Source organism: Macaca nemestrina, chromosome 18 (assembly GCF_043159975.1).
Source record: "Macaca nemestrina isolate mMacNem1 chromosome 18, mMacNem.hap1, whole genome shotgun sequence".
In the NCBI taxonomy this organism is placed as follows: Eukaryota; Metazoa; Chordata; class Mammalia; order Primates; family Cercopithecidae; genus Macaca; species Macaca nemestrina.
Genome location: NC_092142.1, coordinates 62,777,264 through 62,803,996, shown reverse-complemented (window position 1 = coordinate 62,803,996; position 26,733 = coordinate 62,777,264). Strand labels below are relative to the sequence as shown.

The following is a 26,733-nucleotide window of genomic DNA, read 5'->3' as shown; positions in this document are numbered from 1 at the left end:
TAGCCACTTTGAATAATGTAAGTTGCATTCTATCAAATAATTGGTTCATACTTATAGATTTTTTCTTAAAACTATTTTTATTAACACGTAGGAAATGTACATGTTTTTGGAATGTATGTGGTAATTTGATCATGCAATCAAATCTGGGTAATTGGGATATTCATCACCCTATTTATTTTATATGTTTATGTTTATTTTTGCTGGGAACATTTGAATTACTATGTTCTAGCTCCTTTTTTTGTTTTGTTTTGTTTTGTTTTTAAAAGACGTAGTTTCACTCTTGTTGCCCAGGAGTGTGCAGTGTGCAATAGCACACTCTTGGCTCACCGCAACCTCTGCCTCCCGGGTTCAAGCGATTCTCCTCCCTCAGCCTCCTGAGTAGCTGGGATTACAGACATGCGCCACCACGCCTAGCTAATTTTGTATTTTCAGTAGAGATGGAGTTTCTCCATGTTGGTCCGGCTGGTCTTGAACTCCCGACCTCCGGTGATCTGCCTGCCTCAGCTTCCCAAAGTGCTGGGATTACAGGCATGAGCCACTGAGCCTGGCTTGTTCTAGCTATTTATAAATGTGCAATAAATTACTGTTAACTGTAGTCACTCTAGTGATTTATCAAACAACAGGTCATATTTCTTCCATCTAAATGTATAGTTATACCCATTAACCAACCTCTCTATCCCTTCTCTCTACCTTTTCTGGTCCTCTGGTAACCACCAATCTACTATCTACCTTCATAAAATGCACTTTTTGAGTGCCCACATCAGGGCGAACATGAGTGAGAATGTGCGATATTTGTCTTTCTGTGTACCTGGCTTACTTTTTAACACAATGACCTCCATTTCCACCCATGTTGTTGCAAATGACAGGATTTCATTAGGTTTTTACTTCTGAGTAATATTCCGTTGTGTATTTATACCACATTTCTTCATCCATCCATTGATGGACACTTAGGTCGATCCCATATTTAGGCTATTATGAATAACGCTGCAACAGACAAGGGAGTATAGTTATATCTTTGATATATTGATTTTCTTTCTCTTCGGTATATACCCAGTAATGGAGTTGTTGGATTATATGGTAGTTCTATTTTTAGTTTTTTGAGAAACTCTGTACAATTTTCCATAAAGACTGCATGAATTTACATTCCCACCACCAATGTACAAGGGTTCCTCTTTCTACACATCCTCACTGGCGTGTGTTATTCCCTATCTTTTTGATAAAAGACATTTTAATTGGAGTGAGAGGATATCTTACTGTGGTTTTTAATTTGCATTTCATTGATTATTAGTGATGTTGAGCTTTTTTTGCATATACCTGTTGGCCATTTGTATGCCTTTTTTTTTTTTTCTTTTTGAGACAGGGTCTTGCTCTGTCACCCAAGCTGGAGTACACTGGCATGATTATAGCTTACTGCAATCTCAAATACTTGGACTCAAGCAGTCCTCTTGTCTGAGCCGCTTGTGTAGCTAGGACCATTGGCACATGTCACAAAAAATTGATTTTTAATTTTAATTTTTTTTTTTTTGTAGAGATGGGGGTCTTACTATGTTACCCAGGCTGGTCTGGAACTCCTAGCCTCAAGCCACCCCATTCTCTTGCCTCAGCCTCCCCAACTGCTGGAATTATGAGGATGAGCCACCCCACCTTCCCTGTATGTCTTTTTTTGAGAAATGTTTGTTTAGATCTTTTGCCCTTTTTAAAAATGAATTATTTGGTTTTTTGCTATTAACTTGTTTGATCTCCATAAATATTCATTGTTAATCCCTTGTCAGATAGATAGTTTTGCAAATATTTTCTCCCATTCTGAGTTGTGTCTTCATTTAGTTATTTCCTTTGCTATGCAGAAGCTTTTTAACTTTGTGTAATTCCATTTGTCTATTTTTGTTTTGTTACCTGTGCTTTTGAGGTCTTATACAAAAAAATCTTTACCCAGACCTGAAGAGCTTCTAGGAGCTTTGTAGTTTCAAGTCTTAGATTTAAGTTTTACACTCTTTTTACTTGATTTTCATATATGGTGAGAAATATGGGTCTAGTTCCATTTTCTGTGTATGGTTATCCAGTTTACCCAGCCCCATTTTTTGAAAAGTTTGTCTAATTCCCATTGCAGGCTCCTGGTGCCTTTGTATAAAATAAAATAAGCAGCCTGTAAATGTGTAGATTTATATCTGAATTCTGTATCCGTTTCATTGGTGTATGAGTGTTTTTATGCCATGCTGATTTGATTACTATACATCTGCAGTATATTTTGATGTCAGAGAGTGTGATGCCTCCAGTTTTGTTCTTTTTGCTCAGGAAGGCTTTGACTATATGGGAGTTTTTATGGATTGTTGTAAATTTTAGGATGTTTTTTCAATTTCTATGAAGAATTAGTTGGCATTTTGATAGAACTTGCAGTAAATATATATATTGCTTTGGGTAGAATTATCATTTTAACAATAATAGTTCTTCCAAGCCGTGAGCTTGAAATAGCTTTCCATTGTTTATGTCTTCTTAAATTTATTTCATTAGTGTTTTATAGTTTCACTTGTAAACATCTTTCACTTCTTTAGTTAAATTAATTCCTAGGTGCTTTATATTTTTGTAGCTACTATAAATGTGATTGCTTTCTTGATTTCTTTTTCAAATTGTTTGCTTTTGACATATATAAATGCTACTAATTTTTGTATGTTGATTTTTTATCCTGCAGCTTTACTGAATTTGTTTATTAGTTCTAGCAGTTTTTTGGTGGAGTCTTTAGTTTTTCTAAATATAAGATCACATTGTCTGTGAACAAGGCTACTTTGACTTCTTCCTTTCCAAATTGGATGTATTTTATTTCTTTCTCTTGCCTAATTGTTCTGGCCAGGACTTCCAGTACTTTGTTTAGCAAAAGTGCTGAAAATGGGTATCCTTGTCTTGTTCCAGGTATTAGAGTGAAGGCTTTCGATTTTTCACCATTTGGTATGATATTGGCTGTGAGTTAGTCACATATGGCTGTTCTTACTTTGAGGTATGATTTTTCTCTGCCCAGTTTAATGAAGGTTTTTTTCATAAAGGCATATTTAATTTTATTGAATGATTTGTTTAGAATCTTAAAATGATCACATAGGTTTTGCTCTTCATTCTGTTAATGTGATGTACCATGCTTATTTGTTTGCATATGTTTAACCATCCTTGCAAACTTGGGATGAATCCCACTTGATCATGTTGAATGATCTTTGTAACATTTTGATGAATTCAGTTTACCAGTATTTTGTTGCTTATTATTGAATCTATGTTCATTGGTGATATGAGCCTGTAGTTTGCTTTTTCTGTTGTATTATTGTCTCATTTTGGTATCAGAGTAATTACTGGCCATGTAGAATGAGGTTGGGAGTATTTACTGCTCTTAATTTTTTTGAAGAGTTTGAGTAGAACTGGTGTTAGTTTTTCTTCAAATATTTGTTAGATAGGACTTGGCAGTGAAGTCATCAGGTCTTGAGATTTTCTTTGATAGGATTTGTGGCTTTGATTTTATTACTTGTTATTGGTTTTCCAGGTTTCTTATTTGTTTATGTTATATTTTGGCTTTGATCTTATGACTTGTTATTAGTTTTTCAGGTTTTCTATTTGTTTATGGTATAAACTTGGTAAGTTGTATGTGTCCAGAAATTTGTGCATTTCTTCTAGGTTTATCACTTTGTTGGCATACAGATGTTCATAATAATCTCTAATAATTCTTTGTATTTCTGTGGTCACAGTTGCTATGTCTTATTTTGTTTCTGATTGTATTTATTAGGTTTTCTCTTTTTCTTAGGTAGTCTAGCTAATGGTTTGTGGATTTTCTTTACTTTTTTGAAAAACATTTTATTTTGTTGATTTTCTGTGTTTTTCTTTAATCTCAACTTCATTTAGTTTTGTTCTGATCCTTAACATTTGTTTTTCTTATACTAATTTTGGGTTTGGTTTGTTCTTGCTTTTTTAGTTCTTTGAGGTCCATCATTATACTGGTTATATGAAGTCTTCCAGCTTTTTTTCACATGTGTTTATTGTTATAAACTTCTCTGTTAGTACTGTTTTTGTTGTATTCCATAGATTTTGAAATGTTTCATTTGTATTTGTTTCAGAAAATAAATTTACTTTTACGTTTCCTTCTTGACCCATTGGTCATTCAAGAGCATGTTGTTAAATTTCCATGTGTTTGTGTATTTTCCACGGTTCCTCTTGTTATTGATTTCTAGTTTTATTCCATTGTGGTCAGAAAATATTATTGATAAAATTTCTACTTTTTTTTGAATGAATTGAGACATATTTTGTGGCCTAAAATATGGTCTATTGTGGATAATGTCCCATGTACTGATGAAAAAGAAATGTATATTCTGTCGCAGATGGGTGAAATTTTATATAAAGGTCATTTAGGTCTATTTGGCCTAGTTTGTATTTTGACCCTGATATTTTTTTGCAGACTTTTGTTTAGGCAATCTGTTCATTAATTAGAATGGGTGTTGAAATTCCCTACTACTATTATAATTCAGTCTATCTCTCCCTTTCCATCTATTAATGTTTGCTTTATGTACTTGTGTGTGTAGATACTCACAGGTATTATATCCTCTTGCTGAACTAACCCCTTTATCATCACATAGTGACCTTCTTTGTCTTTTTACAGTCTTTGATGAGTAGTCTATTTTATCTGATATAAATAAAGCTACTTGCTCTTTTTTGGTTTGCACTTGCATGGAATGCATTTTTTCCATCCCTTCACTTTCAGTCTCTATCAGTCTTTATAGGTAAGGTGAGTTTCTTTTAGGCAGCATATAGTTGGTTCTTATTTCTTAATTCAGTCAGCTCTTCTGTGTTTTTTAATTGGAGAACTGAATTCATTTACATTCATTGATATTATTGATAACTAAGGACTTACTACTGCAACTTTGTTGCTTGCCTACTTTATTTTGTAACTCTTCCTTTCTTCCTTTCTTAATGCCATTCTTTGCAGTTAAGTGATTTATCTGATAGTATGTTTTTAAGGGAGGAGACCACCCCTTATACTGTCTTATGACCAATTTTTGCCTCCAAAGAAAGAAGACTTAACAACTAAAAGGCAGAAATGAAATCTACAGGCAGACAGCCCAGTGCCACACCCTGGGCCTGGTAGTTAAAGATCAACCCCTGACCTAATCAGTTATGTTATCTGTAGATTACAGACATTGTAAAGAAAAGCTCTGTGAAAATCCCTGTCCTGTTCTGTTCCGTTCTAATTACCGGTGCATGCAGCCCCCAGTCACGTACCCCCTGCTTGCTCAATCGATCACGACCCTCTCATGCAGACCCCCTTAGAGTTGTAAGCCCTTAAGGGGGACAGGAATTTCTCATTTGGGGAGCTCGGTTTTTGGAGATGTGAGTCTGCCAATGCTCCCAGCTGAATAAAGTCCTTCCTTCTATAACTGGATGTCTGAGGGGTTTTGTCTGTGGTTGTTCTGCTACATTTTAACTTGTTGAATTTTTTTTAGTGTACCAATTATACATTTTTGCATTGTGGTTTCCGTGAGGCTTACAAAAACCAACTAATAGATATAGCAAGTTATTTTAAAGAGTTGACAACTTGATCATGAAATAAGTATAAAAACAAACCAACTCAAACCAAAAATCTCAATTTTAATTCCATACCAAACATTTTGACTTTTGGTTGTCTCCATTTACATTTTTTAATATTGGCTATCTTTTAAAAGATTGTTTTTAATAGATTTGTCTTTTAGGCTTAAATTAGTGTTACAATTGGATTGCACACCACAATTACAGTAATAGAGTATTCTGGGGTTGCTTTTGTACTTAATATTACCAGTGAGTTTTATACCTTCAAATGCTTTCTTTTTGCATATTATTATTTATTTGTTTATTTAAATGTTCATATTGAAGACTTTTTAAATATTTTTTTATAAGATGGGTCTGGTGGTTGTGAATTGTCACTGTTTTTGTTTGTCTAGAAAAGACTTCATATCTCCTTCATATTTGAAGGATAGTTTTGTTCTATTCTCAGATGGCAGTTTTTTCTTTCAGCACTTTAAAAATGTTTTACTCCCTCCTGGCCTGTAGGATTTTCATTTAGAAGTCTGTTGGCAGAGGAATTAAGGCTCCTCTGTATGTTATTTGCAACTGTTCTTTTGTGCTTTTAGGATCCTAAATTTGTCTTTGACCTTTGAGAGTTTGATTATTATATATCTTGGAGTAGTCATTTGCATCAAATATGTTTGGCATTCTCTAATTTTCCTGTAACTGTATATCTATATCTTTCTCAGGTTTGGGAATTTTTTGTTATTATTTCTTTAAGTTTTCCACCTCTTGCTCTTGTTCAACTCCCTACTGAACATCAATAGTTCTTAGATTTTTTTGAGATAATTTTCTGTATCTTGTAGGAGATTATCATTTCTTCTCATTCTTTTTTTTTTCTTCTAACAGCGTAATATCAAATAGTCTGTGTTTAAGCTCACTGATTCTTTCCTTTGCTTATTCCATTCTTCTGTTCAGAGCCTCCAATGAGTTTTTCAGTTTACCAAATTCATTTTTGATTTCTAAGATTTCTATTTGATTTTAAAAATCATTTCAATTTATTTGTTAAATTACTTTGATAAATTTCTGAATTGCTATTCACTGTGCATTCTTAAATTCTTGGTCAGACAACACACATATTGCCATCTTGCTATGGTCAGTGACTGTTTTTTCTTTTTTTCTTGGGATGGGGGTGGAGGGAAGGTTATGGTTCCTAGCTGGCTGTTGTTTCTCATGATGTAGGTCTGTGTCTTTGCATTGAAGAACTAGTTATATATTCCAGTCCTCTCTGTCTGGTTTGATTTTTTTCCTTCAATAGATTAGAAGTGTATTTAGCTAACATTGAAGATGCACCTGGAAAGAAAAACACACAAATTACAGTAACACTTGTAATCTATGCTTTTTCCAAGGCGATTTTGTGAACTTCAATATTTAAATGGGAAAGAGCAAGCAGGAGGGGAAAAAAAGATAGGAAATGTAGGCAGTGAGTCAAGTGGTTACATTCTCATGAAGCTCTAATTAGCATATGTAAATCTACATTTTACATGTGAAAAGAGAGAGTAGAGAAAAAAATCAATTATGCACTGTTTCACACTTAGTGTATCTACATTTTATATAAGATAAAGTAAACATTTGAAAAGAAAATGTAAAGAAGAAGTAAAGGAGATGAGGCTATGACATGTGATTGAACAAAAAGAAGACAGCTTTGATGACTCAGTTTCCAAGCTTAACTTTCCCTTTGGCATAGTGAGTTTCATGTCCCAAGATTCTATTTCTTTTTTCTAACTTTCCCCCATTCTTCAAAATCTTTCAGAGAAAATATTGCAGAAGAAATATGTGTGTGTGTGTGTGTGTGTGTGTACACACATACACATATAGTCTTTATGCTGCTTCTCTTTTGGGATCCTGTTTTGGCTAATTTTTTTTTTTAGTTGGCTAAAACATTTTTCTTTTTTTTTTTTTTTTGAGATGGAGTCTCGCTCCAGGGCCCAGGTTGGAGTGCAGTAGTGCGATCTCGGCTCACTGCAAGCTCCACTTCCCAGGTTCATGCCATTCTCCTGCCTCAGCCTCCTGAGTAGCTGGGACTACAGGCGCCCGCCACCACGCCTGCCTAATTTTTTGTATTTTTAGTAAAGACAGGGTTTCACCATGTTCGCCAGGATGGTCTCGAGCTCCTGACCTCGTAATCCACCCGCCTTGGCCTCCCAAAGTGCTGGGATTACACCAAGTTCGGCGGCTAAGACATTTTAAAACATTTACGTAATTGGCACCACTGTTTACTTCCTTTCTTAAAATTGTTCTATTTATTTTTATTCCACCTTATTCCTCCTTTCTGCCATCTTCAGTTTCTTTTGCATTGCACTGCAACCAGCCTCCGGGGGATGTCCTTACAATCAGGTACACTGTGAAAGCATTTTATCTTGTAGCATTTTCCTCTTTGGAGGAACCCAAGATTTGATGTAAAAATAGGACCCTTGATTTTTGGGGGATCTGTGTTCTGCCTTCCAGCTGTGCTTGCTTCTCACGTATATGAATATTAGGCCCTAAAATCTACATGTTTCCTTCCCATATTCACCACAGGGCTCCATCAAGAAGCTGGTATTCTAATTAAGAAACAAACTAAGTTTGAGAGCCAAAATATAAATTTCTATCATTTAGCTGACTCCCCTCAAACAGTTTTGTACAAAAAATTTACATCTTTATAAAGGTTTCCACTTGGAAGGGTGTCTGCCTGTGTATGTTAGAAACTCATAGCACTGTTTTAGATTTGTAAGTAATACCTTTGTTTAAGGTACTTTTCCTGGACATCTCAACTGAACTTTTATTTATACCACTGTTTCTTCTTGGTTTGAGCAAATGACGGTACAATATTTAGGCCTAATATTTTGGTTCTGTGCTTTGAGACACAAATTTTCTACCTTGTATCACTTATGAGTTGTCCCTTTAGAAATTCAAATTCGGGCTTACCTAGGTAGCAATTATTTGGTACGGAAAACAGAAAATCAAGAGATAGGGAGTCTAAGGTATAGGAGAGAAACTGAAAACTAGCAAATGAAGAATCTTATACATTTGTAAGATCTGCTTCTATATGTATCTATGTCTATCTATATATTTATATGTGTCTCATGTATGTGATATTGCATACCAAAAGATATAAGAGCTGTAATTATTGGCTTAAAACTTAAACGAAGCACTCAAACCAAATATTTTATCAAAAATATAAAAGCTAGCTCAAATGCCTTTTAGTTCACAGAATTTTAGTAATCTTTGGTTAATGAGACAGTTTTAGAATTATTGGTAAGAAATTTTAAAAGGCTTCAAAATTTAATTTAGACATTTGGTCAGATTTTGTCTGCTGGATGGTTTAAGGTTATAAACTACTTCTGTGATATTTTTGATAATTGTTTAAGGTGTCTGTATTAGAGCCATTAATTTCTAGGCTGTAAAACAAATGGCCATGATAAGGCCTAGTGACATGTGGAGCTCCCCTGGGCCCAACTCTGCCTCCTGGCTATGCCGGGAAGGTTCAGGCCTTATCTGCAGCTCTGCCCTTTGTCCTAGACTCCGCATCTGATTCATAATTAAAATTGCTTACTTCCTAGTTTTTTCACTAAATATAAGTTAACATTAAAACAAATGTATGTAATTAAAACAACTATGTATAAGATACAAAATTATTCATGCAAAATACATAAGGAAAGTAGGACGTGTTTTTTGTTAAAAAGGGAAAAATAGTAAGGCAGCATGGGAATATGGTTTTTGCTCAAGTATAGTAAATTTGCCTAGAGTTAAAAAAAAAAAAAAAAGAACTAAAGGAATAAAAAAAAGATAGGTAAAACCATATGGATATAAAAAGTTGGGGAAAACAGTAAATTTATATATAGGCAAGATGATCTCGGAGTATAAGGAGAAGTTATAGCCACTTGCAATAAACCTTCACCTTCTGCTACCAAATCCCAAAATGAAACACCAAACCAGCTCCTTACCTGAAGATAGGGTCCAAGCTGAAAACTTCTCTTTACTATATCAGATGTTGGAAACTTGCCCTCCTTATTGGAAATCAGTAAAAACTCTCAGAAAAAGAAGTTCCATAGCACAATAAACCTCACATCTCAACCAAAATTTTTGGGAGATACAGATCTCTGGAGGGAGAAGCTCCCAGACCCCCGCAAATTGTCCAATTGATCAGAGTCATAAAGAGCTCTACCTGATACCAGAACCCCAATAGGAGAGTCGTTGCAGGCCACAGACCAACCCCACTCAGAGTATCCCTTTGTAGTTACCAAAACGTAAACCAAAAAGTGACTGAGGGAGGTGTCTCAATTGATCAGAGGTTTATTTAGCCAAGGTTGAGGATGTGCCTGGGCAAAAATACACAAATCACAGGAGCATCTGTGAGCTCTGATTTTTTTACTGCATTAGTTTTTATTTGGGTATGTTTGCTTTGAGATTGTTTATAATTTACATATTAAATATTTTATGTTTTTTCCCACTAGGTCATTGCCTCCTTTTTGGCAATAGATGGTGCCTATAAACCAGGTTTGCCTTGGCTACAGCAAATGACTAGAGCCCTATGGTTCCAGAATGAGAAATGCCCTTAAGGGGACATTCAGGCAGTGTGGAAAGGCTGGCTAAGGATTCATGCTCAGGGAAATGTGAAAGGTACATCCTACAGCATGGTGCTACTAAATAACCACTCCGATTCGGTGTCTCCCCTTTTTCCCAGTTGCAAAGCAGAGTGAGGACAGTCAGTCCCGCCTCCTCTCTTTGTCTCTTGGTGTCCTCAAAACTGTGTCTCCTTTCATGCATTTTTGATGCTTCCGGTGGTCTGAGGCCTGGGTAGGTGTCCTCCCAAAGAACTGAAGATGGGAAAGCTAGTTGAACACCTGAACCTGACATTTTTCCAGTGTAGAAACTGAGTTGGGGGAATTTTTGCTTGCCTGGTACCAGACGTATTAGGGGAGGGGCATTGTGGATATGAAAATTTAATTATCTTACCATGTGGTCAAAGATGTTTTCACTTCTCTGTGGCTCCAGAAACTGACTCATCATATTAGAGTTCTGGGATGTTGCTGGTGATAATCTCAAATATATATATATACTTGGTTTTCTGTGATGGAGTGAAACCTGCTTGTATCTGTATCATCATTTTGGAACCAGCGGTCCTTTATACATTTCTAAGTAATTCTGCTTGTTTACCTACCTAAAATTAAGTAAATAGGCTTATGTGTAATTGATAATTTCCACTTCATAGAGCAGTTGGTTGTTGAGCTAAGCAGACTGGCACATTACTTTCTGTGAAATAAATGAATTATGTATGAGAACTTTGGAGCAAGACTTTTCTGGTCTTTCAACTTCTTTAGTATCCATTACAAAGGTATTATGAGCTTTATTTGACCCACTTTAGTTGTTTTCTGTCAAGTGAAATAAGTTAAGCAAAGTGAATCCTGCAACATTCCGCCTAAGAGAAGTTATGAATGTAACAAGCTAAATATCAAAAAGTCAAAACTTAATTTTAAGTTTCAAACAATTTTGTACACTGTGTAAGTAAAAGCAGATGATAACTACCACAATTTTCTACGTGGCTAATTTTAATGAGACCATTTTTTCTACTTCTTTTGTGAAATTAGTACTAGGATTCCAAAGAAAGGAATATTTTTACTCATCACATTTCATATTCTCAACACCATTAGGTATTTTGCATATGCTACTTTGTTTTGTTTCTACAACTGTTGTCTGCAACAAATATTCTTACACCTGAATTAATCAAAACTTCTGGAGTTGAGAGTGTCAGAAATAACTTAGATTAACTTGGGTATAAGGATAGGTTAATTTTTTGGCTTATATACTGACAGGGAAGGCAATGTAAAGCTAAACTGTTAGGGTTTCATAAAGGAAAGTGAGACTTGAAAACCAGTGGTGTTCTCATGTGCAATCTATAAAAAGCAACTCTGATAAGATTAAAAGGAAAAGTAAATTTTGAAAGATATTAGGCATTTTTGGAATCAATGTAGGTTGAGACCCAAGTTTGGAATATGGCAGAAACAAAGACATTTCTGAAAGTCAGAGAGCAATACACTTAGTGTTTTTTGTATCAGGAATGTTCCTCTAGGAAACCACTTCTATTCTACCAGGATGTAGCTACCTCTTTCTGTTAGGCCTCTGAGCCCAAGCGAAGCCATCATATCCCCTGTGACGTGCATGTATACATCCAGATGGCCTGGAGCAACTGAAGACCCACAAAAGAAGCGAAAATAGCCTTAACTGATGACATTCCACCACTGTGATTTGTTTCTGCCCCACCCTTGCTGATCAATGTATTTTGTAATCTCCTCCACCCTTAAGAAGGTTCTTTATAATTCTCCCCACCCTTGAGAATGTACTCTGTGAGATCCACCCCCTGCCCGCAAAACATTGCTCCTAACTCCACAGCCTATCCCAAAACCTATAAGAACTAATGATAATCCCACCACCCTTTGCTGACTCCTTTTTCGGACTCAGCCCACCTGCACCCAGGTGAAATAAACAGTCTTGTTGCTCACACAAAGCTTGTTTGGTGGTCTCTTCACTTGGACGCACGTGACACTTCCAATTAATGGTCACCACCAACAAATCCGCAAATATATTCTTGCAGTTACTCTGTGTATTCTACACTCTGCACTGACAATGGGAGAGTAGCATCCAATTAGACTAGCCTAGAAATTGGCCATCTCTCCTGCAGGTTTTTCTCAAGGAAAGAGTATGACTCTCTGTAAGATTGCCTAAAAAGAGGGATTCCGCAAATGAGCAAAGGTGACAGGAGCCTAGAAAACTCCTGAGCTATCTCCCTTTAACCAGCAGTTTTGTCTTTCTCAGTATTGGCAGTATTATTTCCTATATGTCTTTTTTCATTTGTCAGGAAGAAAGACTTTCATCAAGTTGCAAACTGACAAATCCTTCACCAAAGGGAAAATATTTAATTATCTTTTAGGCTTCTTTATAAATTCTGGGAACCTCTTAGATTATGAGTATCAAAATTGCAAGCCCACCTCTGATTTCATGCTAGTTCCCATTTAAGCATCTTCCATTATAAACATTGTTAAGTTGGCCCTAGAATCATTACTCTAAACATATTAGCTTTACACAGTCACCCAAAATTTTATTTTATTCAAGATAGTATTGAATTTAGCAAAGATTAATTAATATTTGTATAGTTATAAGAATGCTAGTTATTAGAGTTGCTATTGAAATTCAGCAGTGTATGGCTATTTTTCAACTGAATTATTCTATCTTCCAACTTCTCTATGAAGAAGAAATATGGTCACATTAGCAACTTAATGTGCCATACCTAAATATTTGATGAAACAATGGAAAATTTATGTTTTCAAAAATGAAATGGAATAATGATTTTAATCAAATCTTCAGAAGTAAACTATTTTATTTATCTGAGCATGTAAAATGTCTGATTAGAAATTTCTAGTCAGCTTATTTTTAATGGAATTAGCCTGATTTTAAAGAAAAAAAAGTCCTCTAGAAAATGTTAAGTATTGCCTTGATTTCTCAAGTAATAATGTGTAAAATAGTCTTGCTATGACCTTTAATTATTTGGGGGTTATTTATCAAAGACAAAATGTCATTCCAGTGATTAGATAATACTATCAAAGTAATAATTACTTAGGCAGAAATTTGTACGGCAAATTATATAATAGCGTGCTTCTTAGTCGATTTGTGTTGCCATAAAGGAAGGCCTGAGAGTGGGTAATTTATAAAGAAAAGAGGTTTATTTGGCTCATGGTTCTGCAGGTTGTACAGGAAGCATGGTGCTTGTATCTGGTGAGGGCCTCAAGGTGCTTCCACTCATGGTGGAAAGGGAAGGGGAGCTGGCATGTGCAGAGATCATATGGCAACTCAGGAAACAAGAGAGAGAGAGAGGAGGGAAGTGCCAGGCTCCTTTAAACAACCAGCTCTCACAGAAACTACGAGGATGCTATGGGGATGGTACTAAGAAATTCATGAGGGATTCACCGCCTTGCCCAAACCACCTCTCATTAAGGCCCACCTGCAACATTGAGAATCAAATTTCAACATGAGGTTTGGAGGGTCAAATGACCAAACTCTAGCAATCATGAAGTAGGTATTTTCGTGTACATAATAAGAAAGTCCTATATTTAGGAAGAATTGAATGCAGGAGCAAAGAAACAAGGTAGTAAACACAATGCGTGAAGATGGAATAGTTAAAAGGACAGGTTAGAATTGCCGTTTTGGTATGAGAAATGACTGGAAGCCACGTGTAAGATGTATCAGTGTAGAAGACATTAGGGTTTTAAAGACTCAATTTATACATAACTGTAGGAAGTAAAAATCAGGGTTTGACAAGATGAGAATGAGAAAATACAATAGAATTTCAAATTTTGTCATCTGTCTACCTAGCATCCTTGTTGGGCTATCTTAAGAACTATGTGTGTTACAGTAGATTGCTAGTCGGATGTGAGGAAGGCTGAAGCCTCAGCCCCGCAATCAGGAATGCGGGCAACCATCTGGTGATAGGCAGTTGTTATACTGTCTGTCTAAAATAATAACTGGTCACAAACAGCGTCAGGGAAAAGCCATCTCCCAATAGCTACAAAAAAACAGAAACTGGTGATCAGCAGCTTCCCGATAAGATCTCAGGAATTAGGTGTGTGGGCTCAAGCATGTGCACTAAGAGGAAAAATGGTGGAGTTTAACCGGTATATGACCTTCTGGGAACATTTGGCTGGTAAGGGAAGAATGCCTCAAGTGAGCATGCGTACAACTCTAGTAAACACGCTGCACATGTGGCCTCTCTCAAGTGCTGGAAAGCCACTGTGCATGCAGACAACTTACCCCAAAGGAAGATTCAGGCCAGGAGAGATGCAGACCCCGGAAGAATACCAACATAGACAACTCCAAGTCAAATGTCAAACTGCATATGAGAGTCTCTCAAGTCACACACTTGGCCCTCTTCCAAGTGTGCTTGACTTCCTTTTGTAACTGCCCTAAAACATTTGAATAAACTTTCACTCCTGCTCTACCACTTGCTTTGCTCTCTCACTCTGCCTTATGTTCCCTTGATCAAATTCTTTCGTCTGAGGAGGCAAGAATTGAGGTTGTCGCCAAGGAGGCAAGAATTGGGTTGACCCATGGGAATTCACCACTGGTAACATGTGCAGATGCCTTTTCTTTAGATGAGATAAGCTTTTGCCTGCAACCCCTACATGTTATGGAAAATTCGAATACCTGCATGCAATTGATTTAATGGGATGATGCTGATATTTAGCCATAAAGCTTCCCAACAGGAAAGCTACCTTCCTGCAATGGTATACATTCCTGAAGTCTTGGCTCCAGCTTACACTACTTTTTGCAATCAGAAGAATTACAAACTGTCAGAAATAGTCTGACTATACCCCAAGAAGTGTTGCTAAAAGTTGAAGTTTATTGCTTCCAATCACAGTCAATATGGTTTCCTTCCTAAGTTTTAATTACCTCTTGGCTTTATTCGAAGTGTTCCTCATACTGACTAATCAGAGCTTCTGTACTGCTCATTTCCCATCCTTATACATTTTCCATACCCCTTGCCTTTTTCACATACAGTTTGGCTCATTTTGATTTGTCTTTTGGCGAGATACTTTTTTTTTCAATAAAAGTCTTTCCTTCTCCTCTTTGCCCATATGTAAGTGATATCATGCCTATAAACCCCAACCTGTGCTTGAGTTGCTGTACTCGGCTTCCTTCATAACAGAGGACCATCTCTCTGAAACTGAAGCTCCAGAGGAACTTTTCTACTACTGATGCTGAGACTGTTTGATTGTTTTATTATACCCTTTCTGTTCTTTTCCATTTTCTACCTAGTCATGCTGCAAGACTATATTTTTGTGCTCTCCTTGCAGTGAGTTGTAATGTTGTAACTGAATTCTGGCCAGTCGGATATAGGCAAAAAATGTCTCTTCAACAACAGCACAACAACAGCAGCAACAACACATTCCATAATCCTTCATGATCTTTCTCTCACTCTGCTGGCCTAATGCAGGGGAGCTATTGGAGGACCCCAAATCTCTTGGTGATGTCAGATTTACCAGACAGAAGATGTAGGGGTCCTTGCTGACTTGAATTGCACCCTGAAAGTAGAAGAGAAATAAACTTCTCCAGTATTATGGCACTGAGCTTTTAGGTTTGCTACCAAAAGTTATCTTTGTGAATTATATAGCTGAGCACAACTCGGCCAGTAGTCTGGAGCTAGACCTGAAGTTGCTGGTAGACAGACCCTGCACAACTCACTGAACTTGGCTGAACCTTAGCTTCATTAGCTGAAAAATAAGAAGACATAAAGAGAGATAACATTTACTCTTTCAGCTTATGGTGATGTTATGGACTGAAGGTTTGTGTCACTTTAACCTACCATCCGCTCTACTCCATGGTATTTGGAAGAAGGGCTTTTGGGAAAAAGTTTACATGAAGATGACTCACTGATGATGGCATTATTGGACATATAAGAAGAAGAAGAGAGGCCAGATCTTCCTTTTTTCTCCACCATATGAGAACACAGGAAGAAGGCAGCCGTCTGAAAGCCAGGAAGAGAATGCTCACCAGGAGTCAAATCAGCCAGTACCTTAATCTTAGACTCCTAACTTCCCAGACTCTACAACTGAGAAACAAACGTCTGTTGTTTAAGCCATCCAGTCTATGGTAGTTTGATATGGCAACCTGAACTAAGATGACAAATAAATAATACACAATTACTAATAATATTTAGCACAAGGCCTAGAACACAATAGGTTATCAAATGTGAGTTTCCTTTATTCATTCTGCTTTCCTGATTAAATGTTCCAAGTCAAGTATTTTATTACACATTTCCCTGAAATAAGAGTCAAAAATATTTACTTTATTTTTCTTTAAAATTTAACAATTTACCAAACCACATAATTTACACTCTAGTGATTATATTTTTTCTCATTCCTTGCCACTGCCCTATTGCTTTTTATTTTTAATTTTGAAAATAGACTCGGTAGTAAAATTAATAGAAAAAATTTTAAATATCTCTCAACTAGTCACTCATGAATAATAAAAGAATTTTATAGTCAGCATTATAACTTTTATCAAGAAATAGATACTTTATTAATCATTCTACATAATCTGCATTGAAAAAACTATTTCAGGATAACCTGGGATGGTAGCTGCTATCACTCTGGCTTTCTTGATCCACCTGAACTCTTAAAAATGGGAAGATTTAGAAAGTAGACATGCAGATTAAATTTGGCTAAGTATAGTCTTTGCAAAAAAGATTTTTTACTTTTTATTCCATTAGACTGTGAGTAACTTGTAGATCAGCACTATTCTTTACAGGTTTGTCAAAGGAATGAATAAGTGATAGACAGACATATATATTTATACTTTGTTTCCTGTTTCTCTGGCTCCCATGTAACTACATTTTTAAAAAATGCTAATAAACCTTACTTTTTAGAAAAAGTTTAGATGTACAGAAAAATTGTGAAGATAGTAAAGGAAGTTCCCAAAACTCTAAATCCAGTTTACCCTATCACTGAGATCTTCAATTATTATGGTATACTTCTCACTATTAATAAATCAATACTGATATATTGTTATTAAACAAAACCCACCCTTTATCTAAATTTTCTCAGTTTTTTCCTGTTGTCCTTTATGTGTTCCAAAATTCCATCTAGGATATCACACCGTATTTAGTAATCATCTCTCCTTAGGCTCATCTACACTGTAACAGTTTATTAGCCTTTCCTTGTTTTTGATGATCTTAATTTTAGGGAGTACTGGCCAGCTTATTTTATGGAATGTTCATTAAATTGGATTTGTCTGATGCTTTTGCTACGATTAGATTGCGATTATGGGTTATTGAGAGGAAGACAACAGAGGCTGTCATTTCATGACATCATGTTGACGATGCATACTAACAACCTTCGTTATCACCACTGATGTTAAACTTGCTCACATGGCTGAGATAATGTCTGTCAGATTTCTCCTTTATAAAGTTACTACTTTCTCTCTCTTTCCACACTGCATTCTTGTAAAAGAAGACACTCTGAATAGCACAAACATGAGTGGGGAATTACGCTCTATCCCCTTTAGGGCAGATTATATAAATTATCTAGATTCTGCATGTGATATTTGTCTTTTTTGCCCCATTTATTTATAATGAATTATTATTCATCACTTATCTGTATATATGGGTTCATAAATATTGCTTTACTACTTTGGGCTATTATTCTATCCTACTGTCTTTGTTTTATTGCCTAAATTGTTCCAGCTTTGGCCATCGAATGCTTTTTCATTTGAATCTTAAGTGACTTTGTTATACCTCCTACCTCGTGTTTTGCTTTTTGTTGTGTTTTTAGTACTTCTTTACATTTGTCACTACAAAATGCTATAGGCTCATCTTGTATATTTCCTTTTCCAGCCCCAGAATTAGTAATTTTTTTTATAGGTAGTTAACTATTATGTGGTTGCTTTATAGTGTCAATGGTCTATGTACTTAAGTGTGTTTTTGTGGTAGCTGGTAAAGGTCTTTCCATATTTAGCACTCCCTTCAGGACCTTTTATAAGGCAGGTTTGGTAGACAAGTATTTGCTTGTCTGAAAAGTATATTTTTTCCCTTTGGTTATATAGCTTAGTTTGTCTGGATATGAAATTCTTGGTTGGAGTTTCTTTAAGAATCCTGAATACACACCCTCAGTTTCTTCTGGCTTATAGGGTTTCTGTTGAGCCTGGTGGGAATATGTTTTAACCAATCTTGTCCCTTCCCTCTAACTGCCTTTCATATTTGTTCTTTCATGTCCGCATTGGAGAATCCGATGACTATGTATTTTGGGGATGGTCGTGTGCTATAAGTATCTGGTAGGGATTCTCTCCATTTACTGAATATGAATGTTGGCCTCTCTAACAAGGTTGGGGAAATTTTCATGGACAATATCCTCAAATATATTTTTCAAGTAGTTTGCTCTCTCTCGCTCTCTTTTCTCTCTCAGATGCCAATGAGTCTAGGTTTGGTCTCTTTACATAATCTCATTTTTCTCAGAGACTTTGTTCATTTTGCCTTATTCTGAATTCTTTATTTCTGTCTGACTAAGTTATTTCAGAAAACCAAGTGTTGAGCTCTAAAATTCTTTCATCAGCTTGGTTGATTCTGCAGCTAATACTTGTGATTGTATTATGAAATTACTGAAATGAGGTTGTTAGCTCTATCAGATCAGTTTGGTTCTTTCTTAAAATGGCCAATCTTTCATCTCCTGTATCATTTTACTAGATTACTTAGATTACTTGGATTGGATTTTTACTTTTTCCTGATTCTCAATCCTATCCGTATTCTAAATTCTATTTGTGTCATTTCAGCCATTTGAGCCTGGTTAAGAACTATTGATTTGGAACTAGTGTGATCATTTGGAGATGAGAAGAAACTCTGGCTTTTTGAGTTGTCAGAGTTCTTGCAATGGTTCTTTCTCAGCTGTATGGGCTGATGTTCCTTTAATCTTTGAAGCTGCTGTACTTGGATAGGCTTTTTTGCTTTTATGTTCTTTGATGCCCTTGGGTATTTGATTGTGGTATAAGGTGTGTTCAGTTGACTGGCTTCATTTCTGGAAGACTGTAGAGGGATAAGACTCAACTCAGCACTTCTGGGCTGCATGCTGTAACTCTGGGGGTTTGTATTGAGCTCCTGGTTTTGTCCTCTGGCCCCTTGAACTTAGGAACCTGGTGCACTGAAGGGGCTGAGATGTTCCCAGTCAGCTGGCCACAACACTCTGAATGATGTTGATGGCTCACTTTGTTGGGGCAGTGGTAGCAGGATTTGTGCTCGCTTGCACATGCCAGCAGTCGCAGCAGTGTGTCAGTGTTCACATGTGTTGTCATGGGTTGGATACCATTAGTAGCAGGGCTGTGGCATTCCTGCACTTGTTCACATGAGCAGAGGCAGAGCACTGGCAGGAGTGAGGTGGCTGGCATTCGTGGTTGCACTTGTACCAGCCGCAGCAGCAGCAGCAGATTCAGGGCACTGGTGGGTGTGAGACTACCAGCCTCCATGAGTGCATTTGCACTAGTGGCAGTGCAGGGAGGTTGGGGTCACTGGCATCCTTACACGCATTCACCCTGGTAGCTGTGCCTGTGTGGGGAAGGGGAGGTGGTGGGATTGCCAGAGTCTGTGCACATATTGGCGCCTGCAGTTGAGGTGTGGTCTTGTGCCTGTGTGTCAGTGGGGAGAGAAGAGATGGTTTGTTGTGCTTATGCCAGCAGCAAGCAGTGGCACAATGCAGTGCATGTGCACACATACACTGGAGGGGAAAGGGAAGCTAGGTCAGCCTGTGCCATCCACCAGTAACATGATGGGTTATGGCTGTGGTCAAGTTCATGCCAGCAAGCAGGGTGTGGGGGAGGCTGAGGTGGTGGGAGGATGTGGGTGGGCTGGTGCGCTTTGGTGGGGTTCCCTCTACTGCAGCTCTCCAGTGGTTAAGTGTGGTCTGCTGGCAAAACAGCTGTGATGAAGGTCCCTGGGAAGCACCCTGTTTGGCCATCTGAGGCTGTGCTACTAGCAGGCATAACTAGGCTAGGGCCCTAGGAGAAGCCAGCAGACTGGGAGGCACTCTGACTGGACTTGCCCCATCTCATGGGCAAGACTGCTCTGCTCTGTCCAGGTTTGACATTCACGCTAAGGCTAAAGTCTTCTAGAGGAGCATGGTGAGCGTTGGGTACCTGGTATTCCAGGTTGTGCTTCACAACACACATTCCTACACCAAACTCTCTAGGCTCTATACAGACTGAAGTCCTGTCCTTGTCACCTCTCTAAGCAGCTCTCCTTGTAAGCCCAAGTGTCCATGGGGGTCATGGGATCTCCTGCTGCCAGCATTCTGGAGGTCTGTGGCAAGAGTGAGTCACTCCTTACGTGTTCTATTTACCCCTTCCCCAGCAGTCACTGGGGGCCACGAACGAGTACTGGTGCTTCTTAGTCCCATGCGGTGTTCCCAGTTTCTTTCCCCTTTAGCCTAGCATCTGTGTCTTCCCTCCACCTATTCTCAATGTCTTCCCTCCAAAGAACTGCTTGGAGTATGCCAGTCTTCCTGATGTCCCAGTCTCTCAGCAGCAGATGTTCCTCCTGCTGTGTCTCGTTGGTCATCTTGGCTCCCAAAAAGCTCAGCAATTTTTCTAAGGAGGCCTTGGTTGTTCCTTTTGTTTAATAGTGGTATTAGAAACCAAGATCAGGGTGCTGGACGAATTCATGGCTACTGAGTTGTTGCTTCTGGACTCAGTTGAAAGAACAAGAAAATAGATGTGTATATACACATGTATATATTTATACATAAAATCTTCTGAATCTATTTTGACCCAAACATTTCATCCTAATATCCTCAACTCTAATCCCTATATAATTGTTATAATCATTGTAGTCACTTCCACTTACTGATCTCTAAACTCCAACTCCAGTGATGGGAAGCCTGGCTACTGGTATCTATTATTTATGTACTTAAGTGTTCCATTACGTACTTCTTCTATTTAATTATCTGAATTGTTAAACCTACCTCTATGAGAAATGACTGTATCAGCTAGAATACAATACTTTTGTATAGTTTTTATTTTCATAGTTGTTGTTTTAGTTTTATAGATTCCACTCATTTCCAAAGTTTCCTAGGTCACATTTTTCTCTGGCCTTTTCAGTGAGGTTGTTCCATATATTTGAAAAGCAGTACACTGTTTTGCTATTGTCTCCTTACCACATAGGATTCTCCAGACCTTCTAGATTATTTATTTGTAATTTTCCTAAATTAGGGTTCATTCTTTGTGCTATACCATGCTGTCTATTTTAACAAATGCCTAATGCTTTTTGTCCACAATTTCAGTATCAGAGAAAATCGCTTCATCATCCTGAAAATTGCTCTGTGATTCAACTCTTCAGTCTTCTCCTCTTACTGATCTGTTTGTTGCTTGTTTATTGCTTTTTATAGAATGTCATTTCATAGAGTCATGCACTATGCAGTCTTTTCAGGCTTGCTTCTTTGAACTAGCAATGGACATTTAAGCTTCATCCTTGTCTTTTGTGGTTAGATAGCTCATCTCAGCTTATTGCTGAATACGCTGCTATTGCATAGATGCACCATAGTTAGTTCACCCATTTACCTACTGAAGTTTATCTTGGTTGCTTATTACTTCTTACAAACTTTTTGGCAATTATGGGTAAACTGATATAGACATTCATTTGTAGGTATTGGTGTGCACATAGTTTTTAATTTTTTTTTTTTTTTGGTAAATAGGAAGGATATTGCTGAATCATATGTTAAGACTATGTTTACTTTTGTAAGAAACGGCCATACAGCCTTTCAAATTGGTAATATCATTTTTGCATTCCCACCAGCAATGAATAAGAGACTTTGTTGTCCAGCATTCTCATCAGAAATTAGTATGGCCAGTGTATTTGGATGATCAAGATTTTTGCTGTGGTTGTTGTTGTTGTCTTGATATTGTCATCATCTTAACGTCAATTTTTAAAAACCATTCTAATAAGTAAATAGTTGTATCAAATTATTATTTTAATTTACAAGCCCCTAAAACATATGATGTTGAACATCTTTTCATTTGATTATTTATCATGTCCATATCCTGTTTCTTTTATGAGGTGTTCATATCTTTTAACCACTTTTAGTTAGTTTGTTTCCTTTTTGTTTATTTTAAGGGATCTTTTTTAAGGAGGGTGGTGCATATTTTGCATACCCGTCCTTTATTAAAAACATGTTTTGCAAAGATTTTTCTCTGTTTGTGGCCTGTTTTTAAGTTTTCTTACAGCAGAAGTTTTTATTTTAATGAAGTGTAGCATCCGTTTTTTTCTTCTTTCATTGATTATACTTTGAGTGTTGTGTCTAAAAAGTCAGTATTATATCCCAAGTCACCTAGATATTCTCCTGTCTTTTATTCTAGAAGTTTTATGTTTAATGGTTAAGTCTATTATTCATTTCAGATTACTTTTTGTGAAAGGTATAAGGTCAGTGTCTAGATTTATTTTTTTGAATATGGATGTCTAATTGTTCCAACATCATTGATTTAAAAAAACAAAACTATCCTTTCTTCATAAAATTGGCTTTGCTCCTCTGTCAAAGATGAGTCAACTATATTTGTGCAGTTCTATTTCTGGACTCTATTTTATTACATTGATTGATGTCTCCATTTGTCAATACCATCATATTCATTATTTTTGCTTTCTAATTGGTCTTCAAGCCAGGAAGTGTTAGTTCTCCAACTCTTTCTGAAGTATTGTGTTGCTTATCCTAGGCCTTCTGATATTCCACATACACTTTAGAGTCAGTTGTTAGTACATACAAAATAGTAATTGGGTTTTTGATTGGGATGGCATTAAATCTATAAATCAAATTTCATTCAATTGACATCTTAATAATATTAAGTCTTCCAATACATAAAAATGAAATATCTCTACATTTATTTATAACTTCTTTGGTTTCTTTAATCAGACCTATGTGGTTTTCTGCATATAAATAATGCACACAATTTGTTAGTTTTATGCCAGTTTTTAAAAATCTGGTGTTATTGTAAATGGTATTATCATTATTTTTACTTCAAATTCCTATTTCTGTGCCGATACAAAAGACTAATTTTTTTCTATATTAACCTTAGATTCAGTGGCCTTGCCATACTTGCTTATTGTTTAGAGGAGTCATTTTGATAACTCGTCTGCAGTTTTCTAAGTCTTACTTTTGATTCTGTTTACTTTTTCCTTCCCTTCTTTTGTATTTGAACCATCTGAAATGTTCAGTACAATACTGAACTGAATTGGTGAGATGACTTTCTTGCCTTTTCCCTGTTCCTGTTCAATCTCTTACCATTTAGTATGATGTCAGTTTTGTTTAATTTTTGTTCATTTGTTTGTTTCTTGGTAAATGTTCTTTGTTAAATCAGGAATGTTTGCCTTTATTATTAATTTGCTGAGACTTTTAAAAATAAATTATTGTCAATTTTTAAAAATAACTGACATAATCATATAAATTTTCCTCCCTTATCCTGTTCACATAGCTCATTGCAATGATTAATTTATGAATTATCAACCGGCCTTGCATACCTGGAATAAATCCCACTTGTTGGAGGTATATAATTATTTTTATGTTTTCTGTGATTTGATTTGCTTATATTTCACTGACAATTTTTGCATCCATGTTCATGAGAGATATAGATATGTATATTTCCTTTGTTATAATGCCTTTGTCTTGCTTCAGTATTAGGATACTGCTGGTCTCATACATTGATTTAAGAAGTTGTCTCTCTGTTTCTGTTTTCTGGACAATATTGTGGAGAATTGGGATTATTTCTTCAATAAATGTTTGGTAGAATTCACCAGTGAAACGATCTGAGTAGGGGGCTTTATTTTTTTGGAAGGTTATAAATTATTCATTGAATTTTATAAAAAGACACAGGCCTATTCAGATTATGTATTTAACCACATTCAAGTTTAGGCATTTTATGTCTTTTAAGAAATTGACCAATTGTATTTAAATAATAAAATGTAAAGTCATGGAGTTTTTTGTAACATTCCATTGTTATTCATTTAATATCCATAGGGCCATTAATGATCTATCCCCCTCTCAGTTCTGGTATTTATAACTTGTATCTTCTCTTTTTTATTCTTGGTTAGCCAAGTTTACATTTATCAATTTTATTTATTTGTTTAAAGAATCAACTTTTGGGTTTATCTGTTTCTTTTACTGTTTTCTGTTCATTAATGTCTTTTATTTCTGCTCTTTTATTGCTTTCTGCATGGTTTAGGTCAAGTTTTGCTAGTTTTCTAAAGTGAAAACTTTTACATTTTTTGTTTGAGATCTTTATTCTTCTGTAATACATGCATTGGATGCAATAAATTTCCCTCTAGTCTCTAATTTTGTTATATCTCACAAATTTTGATAAGTTGTAAATTCATTTTCACTTAGTTCAATATATATTCTTATATATTATATCTAGTACATTATACATAATGTGAAAATTGTATAGAACATATTAACATATCTTAATTCTTTTCTGTTATGTATATGTTTTTTAGAAGTTTTTTTTTTAATCTCCAAATATTTAGGAAATTTCCATATATCTTTCTCTTTTTTATTTTTAGTTTAATTCCATTGTAGTCCAAGAACATACTTTATAGCTTCTTTCTTATAAGTTTGTTAATGTGTATTTTATTTGCCATAATACATTCTATGATGCTGAATATTACCTGAGAAGCTTGGGAGAAATGTTGATTGTGTTATTGCTGAATGGAATATTCCAAGAAATGTTAATTAGATTAAGTTGATTGATAGTGCTGGAGAAACCAACTATTCCCTTAATGATTTTCTGCCTTCCTATTATATCAATTCCTGAAAGAGGCATGGTAAAGTCTTCAACTATAATACTGTATTTTTCTATTTATCCTCACAATTCCATCAGTTTTCATTTCACATATTTTATCACAATTGTCAGTTTTCATCTCACATATTTTAATACTCTGTTGTTAGGTGCATACACCTTTAGGATTGTTAGGTGCATATACCTTTAGGGTTGTTAGGTACATACACCTTTAGGATTATAATGCATTTTTGGAGAACTGAACTTTTTGGAGAATTGAATTATTATATTAATGCCATACTTATCCCTGGCAATTTTTCATATCCTGAGATTTGCTTTGTGTGCAACTAATACAGATACTCCAGCTCTATTAGATCAGTGTTAGTATGGAATATCTTTCTTGATTCCCTTACACTTAATGTATCTTAATATTTGAATTTAAGTTAATTTCTTGAAAATACCATATAGTTGGCTATTCTCATCCACCTTGACTGTCTTTTAATTATTATTTCATATTATCTATATAATAAGTGATTATTGGCATATTTGGATTAATATATATTATATTTTTGACTATTTATTTGTTACACTTCTTTGTTTCTTTCCAACCCTCAACTTTTAATGTCATCTCTGCTTCTGATTAATCATTTTATATGATTCTATTTAATCTAATTTCTTAGCATACCAAGATATTTTTATTTTTAGTCATTACCCTGGAGCTTGCAATATACATTTTTAACTAAGCCTATCTTCCTATGAAACTGTAACTCTTCACATGAAAAAATATATTCTATTCTTTCATCTATTATTTTCAGATGTTTCTTCTTTATTTATGTAGATTTAAGTTCCAGATATTTTTTATTTAAATCTTCCTTAAAGAAGTTTTTGGAAATTTTTTGCAGGACAGTTCTACTGGCATGGAGTTCCCTCAGTTTTTGTTTGTCATAGAAAGGCTTTATTGTCCGTTCACTTTGGAAGGATAATTTTATTGGTATAGCATTCTAGGTAGGAGGGTTGTTTTTATCCCCAAACTTTAAATATTTAATTCTACTCTTTTCTTGGTGGCATAACTTCTGAAAACACATTCAGTGTAATGGTTTTTCCTCTAACTCTGTTGGTAAGTAAATGGTTTATTCCCTGTCTTCTGTCACAATATTTCTTTGTCTCGGGTTTCTATAGTTTGCATATGATACGACTCTTTTTTAAAAATCCTTCTTGGTGTTTTCTGAGCTTACTGAATCTGTAGTTTGGTGTTTGTCATTCATTTCGAAAAATTCAGTCATTATTACTTCAAACATTTCTTCCGCTGTGCTCTTTGGTTTCCTGCTTCTACTATTCCACTTGCATGTCTGTTAGACATTTTGAAATCATCCCACTGTGCTTGGAAATCTGCTCTTTTTTTAATTGCATGTTGGAAGGTTTCTATTGGATTATCTCAAGCTCTCTCATTCATCTCTCAGTCATATGCATTCTACTGATAAATCTATGAAAGTTCTCATTTCCATGTTTTGTTCTGATTTTTAGCTTTTCTTTGAAACTTTATTATACTTTTCATCTCTCTGAATGCCTACTGTTACTTCTTATTCCTGGTTCTTTGTTTACACTGTATATTCAATTTTTCGCTTTAATGTAGCTCTTTCTTACATATGTCACACACCTGTTATGCCAGTGTACTCCATACTAAGGGTATGGAGAACATGATCTACGCACATCTCACTCTGATATAATTTATTTTTTTCCTCTCTCTCTCTCTGCGTATGCGCATGCACACACATGAGCATTGTGTATTAGAGTTGGAAGACATAAAGACAAAAAATGATAACCATATGAATGCAAGCTAATGTCAGAAAATAATATACGTTAGGAAGAAATTGTACCATGTTGGTTTGTTACTGAGAGAGT

General features: G+C 35.8%; 1 long non-coding RNA gene across 1 annotated transcript in view; it reads left to right on the top strand.

The window, feature by feature from the left end:
- Positions 1 to 26,733, top strand: part of LOC105491483 (uncharacterized) — a 97,260-nt gene that overhangs the window by 26,691 nt on the left and 43,836 nt on the right. The window contains exon 2 of the long non-coding RNA XR_011616173.1: positions 9,999 to 10,164. This is a non-coding gene — a long non-coding RNA (uncharacterized lncRNA). The remainder of the gene's footprint in view (positions 1 to 9,998; positions 10,165 to 26,733) is intronic.